This window comes from Danio rerio, chromosome 14, assembly GCF_049306965.1.
Source record: "Danio rerio strain Tuebingen ecotype United States chromosome 14, GRCz12tu, whole genome shotgun sequence".
Classification (NCBI taxonomy): domain Eukaryota; kingdom Metazoa; phylum Chordata; class Actinopteri; order Cypriniformes; family Danionidae; genus Danio; species Danio rerio.
Genome location: NC_133189.1, coordinates 54,702,926 through 54,724,184, shown reverse-complemented (window position 1 = coordinate 54,724,184; position 21,259 = coordinate 54,702,926). Strand labels below are relative to the sequence as shown.

General features: G+C 36.6%; 1 long non-coding RNA gene across 2 annotated transcripts in view; it reads right to left on the bottom strand.

Annotated features, from left to right (window-relative positions):
• LOC141377615 (uncharacterized) overlaps positions 1–19,001 on the bottom strand; it is a 59,707-nt gene extending 40,706 nt beyond the window's left edge. The window contains exons 1-3 of one of the 2 annotated variants that reach the window (XR_012390033.1): positions 18,904–19,001; positions 18,618–18,697; positions 12,850–17,058 (exon numbers count right to left, since the gene is read on the bottom strand). This is a non-coding gene — a long non-coding RNA (uncharacterized lncRNA). Of the gene's footprint in view, positions 1–12,849; positions 17,059–18,617; positions 18,698–18,903 lie in introns of those variants that run through there. The other variant, XR_012390034.1, reaches the window with a different exon arrangement.
• Between the last annotated feature and the right edge of the window lie 2,258 nt (positions 19,002–21,259).

The following is a 21,259-nucleotide window of genomic DNA, read 5'->3' as shown; positions in this document are numbered from 1 at the left end:
CTCAAGCACACACACACACACCTACAAAGACAAATGTACACACAATCACACACAAATGCAAGCACAAACACACACACACACAAACACACACAATCACATGCAAACATTCACAAGCACACAATCACACACATAAACACAAACTTGGAGACACAATCACACACAAATGCAAACACAAGCACACACACACACAAACACACACACACACACAAATGTACACACAATCACACACAAATGCAAGTACAAGCACGCGCACACACACGCACACACACTCACATGCAAACACACAAACACACAATCACAACACACACAAACACAAACAGACACACAATCACACACAAATGCAAACACAAGCACACACACACACAAACACACACACATACACACACACAAATGTACACACAATCACACACAAATGCAAGTACAAGCATGCGCACACACACACTCACATGCAAACATACACAAACACACAATCACAACACACACAAACACAGACACACAATCACACACAAATGCAAACACAAGCACAAACACACACAAACACACACATCAGCACAAAATCATATACATGAAACCAAAAAAACAAACACACACACAAAACCACACACAAACACATACAATGACATGCACACACAATCACACAAATACAAACACACACACACACACACACAGGTCTGTGAGTAAATGAGTTTCACACAGACTAACAGTTTCCACAAAGCAGAAGAGCAAACAGACAGACTAAAGGCTCATCAAAGGCCAGAAACAGCTGAAGAGCAGCATCGGTGTGTCAGCGGACATAATGACCAGCATTCAGCGCTGTAAAATACCCAACCCTGAAAGATGAAAACAACACACAAAGATCTCTTTGCATAATGTCCTTGCGCAATCCAAACACACAAACACTGGAGGGGATCCGAGCCAAATAACACAAATATTTTTCACGCCTTTTCAGAGATCTCGGCTTGAGGAAAGCAGAGCACCATCGAGAAGTTTCTTGGAAATTTGGTGTGAGGGAAGGTGTGAGACTGAAAGAAATCCCATCAGCCCTGAGCGTCTTTCTCCTTCTCAGCGGGAACTGGAAAAAAAGATGAAAGCTGCTCTGAAAAATACCCGAGATTTCTTTTTTTATTGTCCAGCTATCTGAAGGTCGTGCACGATACACCATTGTGATGCTCAGTGGAGGTGAAGAGAGAGAGCCGAGTGTTGACCATCCACACATATTCCCCATTCATCTTTAGTCAATCACGTGTTTAACCAAAACTCAATCCTGAGGGGCTGATATTGATTTCAGATGTGTGAGATAGTAATGCACTTCAAAAGAAACAGTACTGGACGCTTATCCACATTTAAAAATACCACTGTCATTTACAATGAAGAGTGTTTTTAGTGTGTGTATATACAGTGGATCCGGAAAGTGTTCATAGTGATTCACGGTAACACTTTATAATAACTACACACTATAAATCATTTATTAAGGATTAGCAAATAGTGAATTCATTATCTGTTAAGCATTAACTCTACATTAATAAACGTTAGTAAGCAGTTTATAACTGCAGATACAAATGCTCTATTCTTGACTTATAACCACATTTAAAATGTGCTTAATAATTGCATTTTCATAATTAGTAAATGATTTATTTTTCATTACTAAATTAAATATCGCATTATTTACAAACCAGTTGTATTTAAGAGTAGTTGAAGGTTTTTAGGATCATTCAGAATGAGTTAGTAAATGATTAATAAACTATTGAAATCAATATTTATATGTCTTATTGTTCAGGGATATATTAATGGTCTCTATGTATGTTATTAAATGCTTTATTAACTCAACTTCACCTAGTTTTGTGACCTAATCTAAAGTGAGGACTAGTTATGCTTTATAAATCCTTTATAAATGACAAATAAAGGCTCAGTCAAATTCTAAACAGGAAAAATGACATTATTTATTCATATTCAATTAAAGATACACAAATAAAACTGTACTTCAAATAAAAAAATAAATCTTTGCAACCTTACCTAAAATAAAATCACTGTAGAGTTTAAACATTACATTTTATTACATTATTTAATTATTATATTGTTGTTTTATCCAGTTTTGTTGTATTTTGACACTCCTGTTATTCAGCAATGTTTAAACTTTACAGTAATTTTACATTTTAGAATAGATTGCAAAGATTATAGTTAATTTGATTCTGAGCCTTTATATTCTGAGTTAATAAAGCATTTATTAACATATTAGTTAACTATTAGTATATGCCTGAATAATAAGACATATAAACGTTGATTTCAATAGTTTTTTAATCATTTACTAACTCATTCTGAATGATCCTAAAAACCCTCAACTACTCTTAAAAACAAATGGTTTGTAAATAATGCGCATTTTACCAGTATTTTGGAATGGATGTGTGAATGGTCTTCTCCGGAAAAATTCCGTAACGTCCTCGCCTGTGTGAACAGCGCTTTTTTTAATTTACCGGTAAAGTCGTTCCGGAAATTTTCCATATATTTACCGCTATCACTGTGTGAAAGGGGCTAATGTCTGAATGATTTCTCTTAGACAGGTAATATTTTTTTTTTCAAACTGTTTTAGCTTCACGCAAAGCTGATGTAACGTTAGATGTTGTTGTTACATATGGGTTATATCATCACAGAAGTGTTGTTCAGCCACTAAAATCTTTCGATGAAAGATTCATAAGACTAATTTCAGTTTCATAAGGGACCTTTTGCAGCATCTATGATGTAGATTTTAATTAGTTTAACAACAAAACACAAGTAAACACCGCTATTCCGCCTAGTCTCTCCCTATACTGTTTACCACGCAACTCTAATAATCACTTTGAAAATCGCATTTCAGTTTGGCTTGCACGCCGCTGGACAAGCACTAGTTGCTTTAAACACATGAGAGAGGGTTGTTCTTTTGCTGTGCTCGTGTTTCAGGAGGCGTGGCTCTAGACAGCAGGGGAGGGACTGTGATTCAGACATTAATGCTAAGCTGTTAGCTTTGTGCAAGATCACCTACAGCACCTTTAAACACGACATCTTACAAAAATGGTGCTTGTGTGCAAGATGCTGCAAAACAAGCACATCATGCGCATTGTTAAGTGTGTGTTTACACCGAAAAAGCAATGGAAAACTAGTGCATTGGAATAACAAAACATGCATGACCCCCAGAGATTATCAGATTATCAGAATTCGTATCGGCACCAAAGAAAGCACTTGGCAAAGGAATTCGATGATAACTTTATCCTATAACCGATAATCAACAAGCATCCTGAATCAGTCATCAGACAATGCGTTTACACGCTTCATTCTCCACAGGAGCTCAGCGCTTCAGTGAAGCCTTTTGTATTCAGCAAGCTTTGAAATGAGCAAAACATGCACTCTCATTAGCAAACATCATTGACTTCCATCCTGCATCACCACATCAGCACTTTGATTAACTGGTTTTGGTTAAACTGGGTTAATACTGAACTTTTAGAAATCAGACATCAGCCAAGTTTGCAAGCACATGCAATAAATGTGTCTCCATGATAGTTAAGTACAAACATAGCGCAGACATAAATAGAAAAAAGAACATGAATTAATAAAAACAGCATTTAAAAATTTATATTAATAATTTAGCCTATTAAGCCAAATGCTTCAGAACTCATTGGACGGTGCTTCACGGTGCAGATGGACAATGACCCAAAGCCTACCTAATCTGACACTCAGCCATTTAAGCACAGCTTGTTCGTCTCATTTCAAATCCGTTGTATTAGTGTATAAAGCCAAACATTTTAGAGTTGTGTCGATGTCCAAATATTTATAGACCTAACTGTATATATGTAACCCCACCGGCTCAACACCACCTTACCCGCTCCGAGGTGGTTTTGAACCGGCGACCTTCACCATGGGAATCAGGTGCTCTACCAAGGACGCCATGACCTCTAGCGTCTGTCGCTAGAGCACCTTTAGAGGTCAGAGGAGTGAGGTTTACCTGCACAGCAAACACTAGCAGGCCTCCGTTACACTCAACTCCCTAAACCTCACTCCCATCTGGGTCACGGCAACAATGTAACCCCACCAGTCCTACACCATCCAACCTGCTCCGAGCTGGTATCGAACCGGCGACCTTTCGCATGGGAGTCGGGCACTCTACCAAGGAGGCTATTCTAGCATCTGTCGCTAGAGCACCTTTAGAGATCAGAGGAGGATAACCTGCACAGCACACACTAGCTGGCCTCCGTTACATATATATATATCTAAATTGCATCTAAATTATATATATATAATTTAGATGCAAAAACCTCTTAATGCGGTGGCGCAGTAAGTAGTGCACACCTCCGGGTGCTCTGGTTTCCCCCATAACACTAAAGACATGTGGTACAGGTGAATTGGGTAAGTTAAATTGTCCGTAGTGTATGAGTGTGAATGAATGTGAATGGATGTTTTCCAGTGATGGGTTGCAGCTGCGTAAAAACGTGCTAGATAAGTTGGCGGTTCATTCCGCTGTGGCAACTTCAGATTAGAAAGGGGACCAAGCTGAACAGAAAATGAATGAATGAATGAATGAATATATATATATATATATATCCTGTATACAGTTTAATGTTGATATGAGGTAATTAAAGGGTCAGAAGGAAAATTCTCCCATTGTTTACTCAACTTCATGCAGCTTAAATACTCTATGATCATCCATTTAATAGCATTACAGCATTTTTTTTCTTTCTTTTTCTTTCTTTCTTTCCTTTCTTTCTTTCTCTTTCTCTTTCTTTCTATCTTTCGTTCTTTCTTGTTAATTCTCTTTCTTTCTCATTTGTTCATTCTTTCTTTTCTGTTCGTTCTTTATTTCTTTCTCGTTTGTTTTTTCTTTCTTTCTTACTTTCTTTTTCTTTCTATCTTTCTTTCTTTCTCCTTTTTATCTTTTCTTTCTTTATTTCTTTCCTATTTTGTCTTTTTCTTTCTTTCTCTTTTTTATTTCTTTCTTGTTCTTTTTTTCTTTTTCTTTCTTTCTTTCTTTCTTTTTATCTTTTTTTTCTTTCTTTCCCTTTCATTTTCTCTTTTTCTTTCTTTCCCTTTCATTTTCTCTTTTTCTTTCTTTCCCTTTCATTTTCTCTTTTTCTTTCTTTCTCTTTCTGTCTTTCTCGTTCTTTCTTTCTTACTTTCTTTCCTTCTATAATCTATCGTTTATTTTGTGGTGTCACAAAGTAATTTGTCCCCCCAACTTCTGTTTAATGGAGAGAAGATTTTTGCACATTTCTTATCATAATAGTTTTAATAACGTATTCCTAATAACTGATTTATTTCATCTTTGCCATGATGACTAAATAATATTTGACTAGATATTCTTCAAAACACTAGAATTAAGCTTAAAGTGACATTTAAAGGCTTAATTGGGTTATTTACATTAAAATTGGGGTAATTAGGCAAGTCTTTTTGTTCTGTAGACAATCCAAAACAGATGTTGCTAAAGAGGGCTAATAATATTGACCTTAAACCTGTTAAAAAAATTAAAACTACTCTTATTTTAGCCGAAATAAAACAAATAAGACTTTCTCCAGAAGAAAAAATATTATCAGACATACTGTGAAAATTTCCTTGCTCTGTTAAACATCATTTGAGAAATATTTAAAAAAGAAAACAAAATTCACAGGAGGGTGAATAATTTTTACTTCAACTGTATCTTATAAGGTAATTAGTTGACTTATATGGTGATATGAGGTGTTTGTCTACAGTATTACAGTACATTGCATTTGAAACCTTTTCCATTTTGTGTCCTTCAACACCAATTGATTTGGCGCTGGATGACAGTTTCTATAGCAACACTTCCTTTATGAAACTTCCAAGTAATGCCACTGAAATACCAGGAGAACAAGAATAACATCACGTAAGTAACAAGTTAAAATGGGTTCATGCTGGTTTTTTATGTGGCATTTTTAGAGTGCTTTATGTGTTTGCTTGACAGCGTGTTAAATGGAGGAAAGCAAGAGAGAGAATGACTAATGGTGGAGATGATCAGCCCTCACATGAAGTCAATCCCTTCCCCTCCACACCTCGCTACAGGAAGCCCCCATAATGTGATATAACACTTCAAAGAAATCCTTACTGCCGCAAAATTAAATTCCAGTCCAAGGGAAGACTTTCAAGCTAAGAGCAGCGAGGCTCAAGGGTTTTTTTATTCTCTTTCGCAGGGCAGATTCATGCTGAGAAGCAGGATCCCACAGAGCTGAGCAGTGTCAAACATGAATGAACACGACCCCTCGACCTGCGCCATGGAAAACTTTACACCTTCAGCTCTGAAAATCTTTTCTAAAAGATACAGATGACTGAAACATACACGTTCTGTCGTTATTTACTCACACTCTCTAAACACTGACAATCGCAGGCTTCATTTTGACTGAGATTTATTTGTATTTATTGTGTGCAGCAGGTCAGAATTATTAGTCCTCCTGAATTATTAGCACCCCTGAATATTTTTCAGTTTAACAGAGATGCTTTTTTCAGCACATTTCTAAACATAATAGTTTTAAAAACTCATTTCTATTAACTGAATTCTTTTATCTTTGTCATGATGATAGTAGGGCGGCGCAGTGGTGCAGTGGGTAGCACATTCGCCTCACAGCAAGAAGGTCGCTGGTTTAATCCTCGGCTCAGTTGCCGTTTCTGTGTGGAGTTTGCTTTCGCGTGGGTTTCCTCCGGGTGCTCCGGTTTCCCCCAGTCCAAAGACATGAGGTGAATTGGGTAGGCTAAATTCTCCGTAGTGTATGAGTGTGTGTGCGAATGTGTGTGTGGATGTTTCCCAGAGATGGGTTGTGGCTGGAAGAAAAACTTGCTGGATAAGTTGGCGGTTCATTCCGCTCTGGCGACCCCAGATAAATAAAGGGACTAAGCCGACAAGAAAATGAATGAATGAATGATGACAGTAAATAATATTTGACTAGATCTTTTACACTAGTATTCAGCTTAAAGTGACATTTAAAGGCTGAACTAGGTTAATTAAGTCTGATTTCATCAGGTAGGACACTTTCCTGGACTAATATGTACACTACCTAACAATAGCCTTGTCATCGATTCCAGTTGTAGGACCGACTTGACTTCTAGTTGATCATTTAGAAAAGTGGCAGAAGGTCGATTGATCTGTTGAGCTGCATCCCAACCATCACAAATACTGCAGAAGACCTTTTGGAACCCACATGGAGACAAGATTCTCACAGAAATCAGTCAAGTTTGGTGAAGGAGAAATCATGGTTTGGGGTTACATTCAGTATGGGGGTGTGTGAGAGATCTGCAGAGTGGACGGCAACATCAACAGCCTGAGGTATCAAGACATTTGTGCTGCCCATTACATTACAAACCACAGGAGAGGGACAATTCTCCAGCAGGATAGCGCTCCTCCTCATACTTCAGCCTCCACATCAAAGCTCCTGAAAGCAAAGAAGGTCAAGCTGCTCCAGGATTGGCCAGCCCAGTCACCAGACATGAACATTATTGAGCATGATGGAGGAGGCATTGAAGATGAATTCAAAGACTCTTGATGAACTCTGGGAGTCCTGCAGGAACGCTCCTTTTGCCATTCCAGATGACTTTATTAATCAGAGTCATTGCAGAGATGTATGGATGCAGTCCTCCAAGCTCATGATGGAGTCAGACACAATATTCATTCTGTCTCCACTGCAGCAGGACTTTATATTCTATACTGGACATTATTTCTGTTCAGCAACAAGACTTTTGTCTAAGCAAAGTCAGACCTTACTGTCCTGATGAAATCCATAAAAATCAAGGCATGATCATATTTTATTGTGGTAAAATAAGTGTAATCTAGAGGCCTTTCCCTTTCATATAAGCCACTTCTGATACCAAATGATCAACTAGAAGTCAAGTTATTATTTAGTGTTCCTTCAACTTGGATAGGCAACAAGACTTTTGTCAGATCGTGTATATTAATCGTGGATTAACATTCCAATTAATGCAATGCAACTTAAATTCAACAAACAGGCCATCAAAATAAAGTGTGACCCAGGCTTTAGCAAAACTTGCTAAGTCATGCCAATTATTTTAATTTGAGGAAGATAAATGTTTTATCATTTATTCATGTAAGTTTGTGTGACAGAAAGACATTTTATTATCACAGCATCATTCAATAACGCTTATCAATTTTATTTACAGCTCGATAAAAAAAACATGAAGCTAGTGCATTCAGTCCATCAAAACTATGCAGCTTTCATTCACTTTCACTATATTAAAAGACTGTGCTCCACAGAAGAAAGTCATTCAGGTTTGATTACAGGTAATTTGATTACAGAGATTGTATCTCCCCACAGCCTCAACACACAATGTACTACAGAATGTTACTGACTAAACCGAGACAGGCAACATCAATACATCGATATTCATCATCATTATATGTCTCTACAGGTAAAATACGATTGATTGCGTGTCAGCTTGTATTGATAATGTAACAATAAATCGCTCAACATTATCCCTGGCATTTCCAAGAGAACGTTCAGGGAAGTACAGATTCTAATCGAATGAAGACAGATGTACATTTAAATAAATATTTGATCACAAACTGTCAATGTCAATTTTATTTATATAGCACTATTACACACAACCAAAGGTTGACCAATGTGCTGAACAGTACAAATCACAAAGAACAAGTATATAATTATAGCTCAAACAAACAATTCTTACTAAAAGTTTTTATAGCTAAAAACTAAGGTTGTCACGATCCTCCAAATCCTCGATTCGATTACATTTTCGATTCTAAAGTCACGGTTCGATTCGATTTTCGATTATGAATAATTAATTAACAACTAATTAATTATTTGTAGCCTACCGTTTAAACTACCTGACCTGCATGGTCTTTGTTTTACCCATAAACAAACCATACAGTAAATGAATAAAGGCAAGATACACACATAATTACCACCTGTCAATCACTTTTTCTGCGGGACTCGTGAATAGGCAGTGATCTGTGTCGTTATAATGGCATCGGTAAAAAAGGTGCACAACCAACAGGAACCAGCCAACAGTATCTGAGATGTTCGCTAAAATGACTAAGTACAAGTGTGAAAGTGAAAGATTGAAGCAGTCTACTGACCCGCTGACTGCCTGGACCCACTGTCTCGAGTGCATGACTGTGTGTGTGTCTATGTGTGTCTGAGTGTGTGTGGTCCCGTGATGTGCGTTTTCAGCGGTAGTGAGGAAGGAGGGCTGCTTCGAAATGCTACACACCAGTGTGGATGTGAATCGTTGATCACAATCGGCCTGATTGTGTATTTTTCGCAAGCGGATTTGCAACGGGGGCGGTTTGGATCGATTTCGATGTTTTTTTTCGATTATTTCGTGACACCCTTACTAAAAACAAAAAAATCTCACTGATTTTTATTAAAGCTAAAAACAAACAATTTTCACTGATAAAATGCCAAATCAAAAAGGTAAGTTTTCAACCTAGATTTAAAAACAGACAGAGATGATATAGACCTAATACAGAGGGGCAGAGCATTCCACAAAGGACCAGCTACTGCGAAAGCCCGGTCACCCCTGGATTTCAGCCTCGACTTTGGGATGTATAATAGTCTCTGGTTAGATGACCGAAGAGACCGACCAGGCTGATGTTCAGTCAACAGGTCTGACATAGAGCTGTGAACCTACACTAGTCTCACGGTTCGGTTACGATTATCATGCCATCGATTTGGTTCAATTCGAAATTTCGGTGCATCGATAGTGCTTTTCATACACAGCTTTATATTTTCTTCACAGCAGCATTTCTTGTATTAAAATGTATGAATATATTTATATTTATATATTATTTGTAGTACAATTTTGTCATTTAATACAAACAGTCAGATATATAAACTGTACCTTTAAACAACACAAGCATTTAGCAAATAATATAAACAAATATAAATATCCAGCTCAATTTCTGATCCTTGTCTAGTTTCTTTTACACCTCTTTGATTGGTCACACCTTCAACAAAAACGGTTGCGATTGGCGCTTGCGCTGCGCTCTTCACAGATGAGTGATACGGATAAGCGGCAGCGGCGATCTCACAGCTGATGTATGATAAACACGGTGGAGAAAACTCTGCAGACACACGCTCGTTTCTGTATCCAGAAGTAACGCTGTAAAATAGCCGAGAGGAGAAGAAAAGCCACCCAAGCAGGTCAAATGGGCCACTGTGTGTTTGTGAGAGAGAGAGCGAAAGAGAGAGAGAAAAAGAGTACTTTCATTCTCTCAATCTCAGTGAAATAGGGGCTTTTGTTGTATATGTCAGTGAAAGACTGATCCAGCAAACACACACAGTGAAATTGTGCACAGTTTATGGGCCCTATCATACACCCGGCGCAATGTGGCACAAGACGCGGCGCAATAGTCTTTGGTAGTTTCAGCTTGGTGCAAGAGTCGTTTTGAGGCGTTGCGCTACGATACGCTGTTTAAATAGCAAATGCATTAGCGCTCATATGTGCGCTCATAGGCGTTCTGGTCTAAAAAGGAAGGCGTTCTGAGGCGGACCGCCAGGGGCGGACTGGCCATCTGGCAATTCTGGCAAATGCCAGAAGGGCCGGACCAAATTTTAAACGTGGGCCGGTCAGTTTTTTTAAAATATGTATTGTTTTTAAGTGCAGACAGCTTTTATCTCTTGCTAGATGTGATATTATGATAATAATAATAATAACAATAATATTAATAATAATAATAATAATAGTAATAATAATAAATGTTAAGCATTTGGCCCAATCGGCAACTGCCGCCTGGTCTCAAGATGGGCCCACCCAATCCGAGGTTACCCGGACATAATTAAAATCTGGCAAGAATGTCATATTATCTCACCATCTGTACACTAAATAGTGAATGTGCGTGTCTGTGGGTGGGGGTCGGTGTTGTAATATGGGCTGGTGTGGCTACAGTGCCAGGGCTGAATTTTTGTCCCAGTCCGCCCCTGCGGACCGCTGGCGCGTTGCTATTTTGAGAATCTATAATAGATTTTTCATTAGACCAAAACAAACCCGGTCTAAACTCCAGCGCAGAGTTGCACCTCGCTTAAGCACTGCTTAATACACACAAGAGAGCAATAGGCAAATATCTTTACATATGAAAACATTTAAATATTAAGGATATATATAGGATATAATAAGAATAGATATAGGATATAAATATAAAGGATTAAAATATTACAAAACATATTATTTTCTAGCCTACATAAATATGAAAAATCACTGCTTTTATGTCTTATTCATCTCGGGAGGCTTTTTCAGTTCATTCATAACAATTTGCTTTTGTATAATGTTATTATTATTAGCAGTATTATTTATTATATCCATATTTATATTTGTTTTATTTAAAACAAGCTTAGATTTGCCCACCTGTCAGGTTTTAGACCATATGGGGCACAGCATGTGTTTTAGGATACAGCTCAGGTTTTTGAGCACATTTTGCTATTATTATTCATTTATTCTTTTGCTGGAAATTAGAACTGAATTTAGAAATAGTTTTGAAATGAATATTTGCGCTTAACAAACACAATTAATTATTTATAGGCTAATTGATGTCTGTGCGTAAAGGTTTCCCTATCCAAGAGCGAAAGTGAAAGTGATCCATTATTTCTCATTCTCAAACAGTAGATGCTCTGTTTAACAGTATTCTGTTAAAAGGCTGTAACTGTGAACTTTTTGCTTATGAAATGCTCATTTTTTCCACTTAGATTTATTTTACGTCCTGTAAATAGCGAATGCGCTCTTGGTGCGACGCAGCTGGCTCTTAAAGGGAATGGAAGATGAGACTCTAATCGGTTTATTCACAAAACACACCAATAACTCATTAAGAAAATAAACTCAACCCTTTTAGACCATGCGCCACGGCGTAAAGCAGATTTTCCCGTCCTTACATTAGCAAAAACACGTCCTGACACGCCCTGAAAGCGTTTGCGCCCTGCGTTTTGTGCTCTACGCATGGACCGTCAAAATAGAGCCCTATGAGTTTTAAGTAGTTAGAGCGTTGTAAATACTCACGATCGCCTTCTTCGCATACAAGGTAAATGACGTCAGTATACCCAGTTATGATTATTACTCAACGGATATCGAATTGTCCGCGTTTGCATCACAGTGCACCGAAGAAACGATTAATTTTGACACCCCTAGTCTGACAGGTAGGAAGAAGCTAGGCCATTTAGAGATTTAAAAACCAGGAGAAGAATTTTAAAAGTGACTCGACAGTGCACAGGCAACCAGTGCAGAGAGAGCAGAACTGGTGTAATGTGGTCATATTTTTTGGTGCTGGTTAAAAGCCTTGCAGCAGCATTTTGAACTAGCTGTAGGCAGAATAGAGTTGTCGGACTGATCCCAAAATAAAGCGCATTACAGTAGTCCAATCTTGAAGTAATAAAAACTGTGACTGTGTTTTCATGGTCACTTTCATGGGAAGATTTTAAAAATAACTATGATTTTCTAATGCATCTCTTTATACTCTTAAATTATATTCGGTTTAACTTTGTTCTTTTAAAGTGTTGAGTGAGTAAACAAGCTTTCTCTCTGGTTAAAACCAACACAATCTAATAACCCATGCTTCAGTGAAAGAGGGTTTTGACACAAACAGCTCGCTGCTGGAGCTTGTCCTAAATACTTGTGTGTCATCCTCAAATGACCTCTTCAGCATCGAGTGTAAACAATCTGCTAGAAAGTGCATAGAAGCGACCTTGTGTGTTTGTTTGCAGAACATAGAGTTATTTACTGAAGTTAAAGGCTAATGTTGTTTTGTCAACGCATTTTTTATGCATAATAGACTTTACAGCTCATTTCTGAAAATTGCCATCATGACAGATCACAATATTTTAGGAGTTGTTCTGAAAGTTGAAGTGGATTTTTTTCTTTTTTAAAGTGTGAAGTTAACCTATATAATCAAATTGTATATGTATAATCTGCTTGTAAACTTATTTACCATCAGAAGAATCAAGGTATTATGTTGAGTTAGAAAGGAGAGATGGCCTGAGTGAACAACTAAGGTGTCACAAAAAATGCATGAGAACATCTGTTAAAACAGTTAAGAATAGATGGACAAGATATATAGTAAACAGCCTTAGTTTAGATGGACAAGATATATAGTAAACAGCTTTGTGTTGGCACAATAGCCTAGTGGTTAGTGCGTCGACATATGGTGCTGTAGCACTTCAAGGCGTCCCGATTCTGAAGGCCGATTCCCCATGCTTTGAATGAACTCTTGAAGTTTCTAGTTTACTCAATCCTAATGATCTGAGTGATCTGTTGGGTTTGTATTCAGTGAGCATATCTGTACTGTATTGAGCTCCTAGGCAATTTAGGTATTAATAGACGAGTAATAATACTTTCAAATCTATTCTGAATGTAACTGGGAGCCAGTGTAGAGACCTGAGGACAGGTGTGATGTGCTCTGATTTCCTGGTTCTGGTCAGAATCCTGGCCGCAGTGTTCTGGATGAGCTGCAACTGTCTGACTGTCTTTTTGGGAAGACCAGTGAGGAGACCATTACAGTAATCCACCCTGCTGCTGATAAATGCATGAACAAGTTTCTCTAAATCTTCACTGGAAACAAAGCATTAAATTCCTGCAATGTTTTTGAGATAATAGTATGCTGATTAACTTACTGCTAGTATTTAGCTTAAAGTTCAATTTAATGGCCCTAATGTAATTAAGATAATTTAGTTACCGATAGGACAGTCCAGACAACAGTGGATTGTTCTGTAGCTTGGGAAAAACAAAAAATAAAAAAGGATGCTAGTAATATAGACTTAATAATAAATAAAAGACTCTCCAGAAGCCAGATATAATTAAATATGAAAATAATATTCTATTGAACAAAATTTGGAAAATATTTAAAATAGAAATAAAAACTCACTTTAGGCTAATAATTTTACCTTCAACAAAATAAAATAATCAAACTAATCAAAAGGAAAAACAAGATTATCTTGATTATGCCATTGGCAGATTATTTAGCTTGTTTTAAATAAAAACCTACTTAGTTTTGGCATATTCTTTCTTAAAACATGACAATTTATTTTTTTGCTTGTCTAGAAAATACTTCTTGATTTAAAGAGCCCCTTGTTTTGCATTATAAAAGGTCATATTTTGGTTTTGGGGGTCTCCAACAACAGGCTGATAAGTAGGCAAGGTCAAAAAAAGACTTTCACTGTCTTATAACATGCAGTTATGTTTACCTACTTATCCTAAAGGCTCCCATACGATTTGTTCAGTGATTCATTTGTTCCCAAACCCCTCCTTTGCGTGAGGCTAAACTGCGCTGACTGGTGTGATGACCCAGTCTGTTGTGATTGGTTAACTGGGTTCAGCGCGAGAAAGAGAGAAACGCACCACGGTTATGAAGTAGCACAGAGTATATGTGAGAGTCCAATGCAGGAATGCATTAATGCAATGCAGTTTAACATCAGCACAAAGAGCATAGAATCACCAAGAGGCGACACTCTAGTGCAATTTGGGAAACAGCCACTAGAGGGCACGGTGGCCATTTTGGAATGAAAATTTCGATAGAACAACAGCATATTGTACGTTGATGACGTTGCATGAGAACACGAGGACGCAAGACCGCTAAAGAACGCATATTGAGAAACAGCCTATAAGAGGTAAGTGAGTACAAGCCGTGCGGATAAGTCATAACACAATTAAATACACATTTTGCAATCTACAGAAAACTAGACAACAATTTTAATGACTTACATGTTATGATCCGGAGGAAGAAGAAACTGGTCCCTTGGCTTGCCTATCCATACGAACTGTAACAGTTGCTGACAAAGTCCCTGTCAAAGTCTGACAAAGTCCCATACATAATAGTTGTTCATAGTTCCATCATAGGGGCTCGTTAATCATTTTTAGATATTTGCACAAGAAACAAGACAAAGAAAGTACGAAAAACAATTTTGCAGTGCATTGCATGAAACAATTGAATTCAGTTAGTACTGCAAACTGTGTAAACAAACTACAAACATGGTGGACACGCAAGACAAAGTAGAGAGGCTTCGGTAAAGTCCTTTAAATGGCAATGAATTAATAACTAATATCAAAAAATGATGTTTTCCGAGTTATATTTCATTCTCTGCAGCAACAACATGAACTTATAAAAAAGACTTCTGAATGCCAAATTATCCAAACACCTGAGGAGATTTCTCTGTATGAAAGACTCAGATTAACCTGCTGCTGCATCTTCAATTCATTCATTTTCTTGTCGGCTTAGTCCCTTTATTAATCCGGGGTCGCCACAGCGGAATGAACCGCCAACTTATCCAGCAAGTTTTTTATGCAGCGGATGCCCGTCCAGCCGCAACCCATCCCTGGGAAACATCCACACACATTCACACACACTACGGAAAATTTAGCCAGCCCAATTCACCTGTACCGCATGTCTTTGGACTGTGGGGGAAACCGGAGCACCCAGAGGAAACCCACACGAAGGCAGGGAGAACATGCAAACTCCACACAGAAACGCCAACTGAGGTTCGAACCAGCAACCCAGCGACCTTCTTGCTGTGAGGCGAATGTGCTACCCACTGCGCCACTGCCTCGCCTGCATCTTCAATATGGTAGGAAATTAAATATGAAAGAAATGTGAATGACGTGACGAGATGATTGACAGGAGACATAAGTAAGCAACATACCGTGCATTAATAAAGATCTACTGTATGTCCCAAAGCTTATATACACTCAAAAAGTATTTGATTTAAGTATGTGTATTGGGATGTAGCAACAGTCTTAAAACACTTCTATGAAGAAACTTTATTGTACATGAAGCCTTTTCATTCCACAGAAGACAATACATGAAAAATGAAAAAAGTAGAAAAGTTGGGTCATTTGTGCAATCTGAAATGCCTAAAAAACCTTTTGAAGCAGAGATTATAAGACATTGGCACTATGAAAAAGGCTATTGGCAGACAGCTGGAATTTTTTGAGTGTTATGATTTCTCCTATTAATTTTATATAACTGGATAAATGGATAAAACGACAGGAGCTTCGTGATAAAACAGAACTAACAATCTCTGCACGGTGAAAAGTAAAATTAAGATGGTCATCACTGTTATTCGCCACGTTATTACTGAGAAGTGGTCCAGGAGCAATTTAGCTGTCAAGCATTTGGAGCAGCAATACTTTAAGGTGAGCAATTGAACGACCAAGAGCATCTAGAGCAGAAAGAGTAAAAACCTGAAGCTCTCGGAAGAAACAACAAACCCAAACAAAGCACAAGACCTCATGATGGAAAAATGGACTATTTCATATTCAGGTAAAGTTGGTTTTATATTCGTACATTCAAACTTTCTTCTTAATAATAGCCTATATTTTCAGAAAAGTAATCTTTGATATTTCTAAATAGTTAAATTATTATGGCAGCCAAAGACTATCAAAGTACAACATTGCTCACAGTCAAATAAACAGTGCTAATGTTGTTTTGAAGTCATGTTTACATCTCATTTCAGACCGAATATTCAAAGTATCATAGTAAACACTATAGGGAGCATGTCGGAAGTTGTTATTGAATATAAAACCAACTTCACCATTTCATTTACAAGCTGTATCACTGGGATAAAAGGCTGTCGAGCTGGATTAGGAAACCTTTTATAAAACAATCTCAGTCCAGTTCATCTTCCCTATTAAGACAAGACCATCATATACTGTTTTTACCAATAAACTGCAAACAATTAATCTGCTGTGCTGAAACAATTGAGGTAGTTGGTTTTAAATTCACACTTTTAGACTTTCTCCTTAATAATAGCCTATAATTTCAGAAAAGCATTCATTGCAAATTCTAAATAGAGATCATATTAGTTGCCAATGACTATTAAAGTATAACACTGTTCACAGTCAAATAAACAGTGCTAATGTTGTTTTGAAGTCATGTTTACATCTGATTTCAGACCGAATATTTAAAGTATCATGGTAAACACTATAGGGAGCATGTCACAAGTTGTCAATGAATGAATATAAGAATATACAACCCACTTTACCTCAATCCATTTCACATAAAAGCTGTATCACTGGGATAAAAGGCTGTCGAGCTGGATTTGAAAACCTTTTATAAAGCAATCTCAGCGCAGTTCATCTTCCCTATTAAGACAAGACCATCATATGTTGTTTTTACCAATAAACTGCAAACAGTTAGTCTGCTCTGCTGAAACAATTGAGGTAAAGTTGGTTTTATATTCACACTTTCAGACTTTCTCCCTGATATTAGTCTATATTTTTTAGAAGAGTATTCACTGCAATTTTCTAAATAGTCAAAACATATTAACAGTCAATGACTATTATAGTCCAACATTGTACACAGTCAAATAAACAGTGCTAATGTTGATTTGAAGTCATGTTTACATCTGATTTCAGACCGAGTATTCAAAGTATCATGGTAAACACTATAGGAAGCATGTCAGAAGTTGTCACTGAATGAATGTGGGAATGTAAAACCAACTTTACTTCAATCCATTTCACATACAAGCTGTATCACTGTTATAAATGGCTGTCGAGCTGGATTTGGAAACCTCCTATAAAACAATCTCAGTCCAGTTCATCTTCCCAATTAAAAAAAAAAAGACCATCATATATTGTTTTACCAATAAGCTGCAAACAATTAATCTGCTGTGCTGAAACAATTGAGGTAAAGTTGGACTTATATTCACACTTTCAGACTTTCTCCTTAATAATAGCCTATAATTTCAGAAAAGCATTCTTTGCGATTTCTAAATAGCCAAATCATATTAACAATCAGTGACTATCAAAGTACAGCATTGCTCATAGTCAAATAAACAGTGCTAATGTTGTTTTAAAGTCATGTTTACATCTGATTTCAGAATGAATATTCAAAGTATCATGGTAAACACTATAGGGAGCGTGCCACAAGTTGCCACTTAATGAATATGCGAATATAAAACCAACTTCACCTCAGTCATTTTAATATACAAGCTGTATCATTGGGATAAAAGACTGCTGAGCTGGATTTGAAAACCTCTTATAAATCAATCTCAGTCCAGTTCATCTTCCTTATTAAGACAAGACCATCATATACTGTTTTTACCAATAAACTGCAAACAATTATAGTCTGCTCTGCTGAAACAATTGAGGTAAAGTTGGTATTATATTCACATATTCAGACTTTCTCCTTAATAATAGCCTATATTTTCAGAAAAGTATTCTTTGTGAAGTCTAAGTGATCACATAAGCAGCCAACGACTATCATTGAGGTAAAGTTGGTTTTATATTCACACATTCGGACTTTTCCCTTAATAATATAATTTCTTTAAAGTATTATTTGCAAACTCCAAACAGTGAAATCGTATTAGCAGCCAATGACTATCAAAGTACAACTTTGTTTACAGTCAAATAAACAGTGTTATTGTTGTTTTTAAGTCATACTTGCAGGCTAATTCCGATTGAATATTCAAAGTAACATGGTAAACAATATAGAGACTTCTAAATGAACGAATGTGCGAATATAAAACCAACTTTACCTCTATACGACTATCAAAGTACAACATTGCTCACAGTCAAATAAATAGTGCTAATGTCATATTTACATGTGATTGAGACATTCAGAGTATTCAAAGGATCATGGTAAACACTATAGGAAGCATGTCACAAGCTGTCATTGAATGAATGTGGGAATATAACTTTACCTCAATCCATTTTATAAGCTGAATCATTGGGATAAAGGCTGTCGATCTGGATTTGAAAACCTCAGTCCATTTTTTCTTCCCTATTAAAAAAAAGACCAATAGAATGTTTTTACCAATAAACGGCAAACATTTATAGTCTGCTCTGCTGAAACAGCAAGGCCATGTGTTATGTGACCAGCTTAACCAAGCAAAGTCCATCTCTATAGACAGAGTTGTTTACAGGCAAATGGTGCGCATTAACACAGAGGAGGAATATAAATATAAAAAATATCCAATACTAACCTACCGGTTTTATCTGCACTATGCAAAACTGCATCTGATCTCCAAAAGCAGAAAGCATGTTGTTTTCATGACTGCTGCCATCTTGTGTGTGATCACATGACCAGCCATTTCCTGTTGTTCACCACTACTAATAATTCTATAAAATACTTACCTTTATGTCATTATCAGTCAAGGCATGAATATAAAAAACAAATGCATTGAAATACTGCATCAAAGTTACAGTACAGACATTTATAATGTTACTTAAATATTTTTTTTGCATTAAACAACTGCATTTTGATTGAACTATGAAAAATTAAAGTGGGAAAATTGGGTTCTTTATGAAAACTTAAATGCCTAAAATAACCTTTTGGAAGGAGAGATTTTAAGACATTGGCTCTATGAAAAAGGCTATTAGCTCTACTGTGCTACTAATAATTCTATTAAATATTTTCCTTATGTGGGGGCTGAAGGATCTGAAGGATAATGAATGAATGAATTCATTAATATTAATTATATTCATTTTAGGCGAGGCAGTGGCGAAGTAGGTAGTGCTGTCGCCTCACAGCAAGAAGGTCGCTGGTTCGAACCTCGGCTCAGTTGGTGTTTCTGTGTGGAGTTTGCATGGGTTGCAAACACTGCCTTTGCATGGGTTTCCTCCGGTTCCCCCACAGTCCAAAGAAATGCGGTACAGGTGAATTGGGTAGGCTGAATTGTCCGTAGTGTATGAGTGTATGTGTGTGGATGTTTCCCAGAGATGGGTTGCAGCTGAAAGGGCATCCGCTGCTTAAAAACTTGCTGGATAAGTTGGCGGTTCATTCCGCTGTGGTGACCCCGGATTAATAAAGGGACTAAGCCGACAAGAAAATGAATGAATAAATAAATTTACCTTATGTGTCATTTTCATTCAAGGCATGAATATTAAAAAAATGCATTGGAATATTGCATCAAAAGTTACAGTCCAGACATTTATAACTTTACCTAAATATTTTTTGCAATAACCAGTTAAACTCTGAAGCTATTTTGGTATTTCCACCTGGATTTTGCCTACTCAAATTTTAAAGCTTCCCAAATTCACATGCTGAGGTGTAAATGCAAAAATTTGGCATAATTTTAAAGAAAACCCTTTGAATTTTCATAAAACACTATTGAAAGTGTTTAAAACAGGCGTGTCCAAACTACGGCCCGCGGGCCATCTGCGGCCCGCAATCAGTTTTGTGGTGGCCCGCGAGGCTTTTTATAAATATCAATAGAATCTGGCCCGCTATACAAAAATGAACGTAATTCAATAAATAACCACCGGGTGTCGCTATTACATGCATTCAATTAAGCAGCAGTTCTTGTTATGATCTATCTATCTATCTATCTATCTATCTATCTATCTATCTATCTATCTATCTATCTATCTATCTATCTATCTATCTATCTATCTATCTATCTATCTATCTATCTATCTATCTATCTATCTATCTATCTATCTATCTATCTACACACAGTTGAATTATTAGCCCCTCTTTGATTTATTTCTTTTTTTTTAAATATTTCCCAAATGATGTTTAACAGAGCAAGAACATTTTTACAGTATGTCTGATAATATTTTTTCTTTTGGAGAAAGACTTTTGTTTTATTTCGGCTTGAATAAAAAGCGGTTTAAATTTTTTTATGAACCATTTTAAGGTCAAAATTATTAGCCCTTTTAGTCTTCAGAACAAACCATTGTTATAAAATAACTTGCCTAATTACCTTAACTTGACTAGTTAACTTGATTAACCTAGTTAAGCCTTTAAATGTCACTTTAAGCAGTATTGAAGTGTCTTAAAAATATCTAGTCAAATATTATTTACTGTCATCATGGCAAAGATAAAATAAATCAGTTATTAGAAATAAGTTACTAAAACTAATATGTTTAGAAATGTGTGGAAAAAAAATCTTCTCTCCGTTAAACAGAAATTGGGGAAAAAATAAACGGGGGCAAATAATTTAGGGGGGCTAACAATTCTGACTTCAACTGTATTCATATATATATATATATATATATATATATATATATATATATATATATATATATATATATATATATATATATATATATATATATATATACACATGTGTCTGTGTGATGTATGTAAAATTTGGCCCGCGACAACGTTTGTTTTTTTGCATCTGGCCCTCGGCCCAAAAAGTTTGGACACCCCTGGTTTAAAATATCTGTATATGTCGTCTGTGTTATAATAAACACCTAAAAAAGAGGCGCTTTTTGTATTTTTTTTTTTAACTCAAATTTGAAAGTGTACCTTTTAGGTTCTGTGTGGTCTAGCTTGCTGTAATTAATGTTGGTGGTTCCTGCACATGTCTGTAATCATAGGAAAACAGAAAAATGT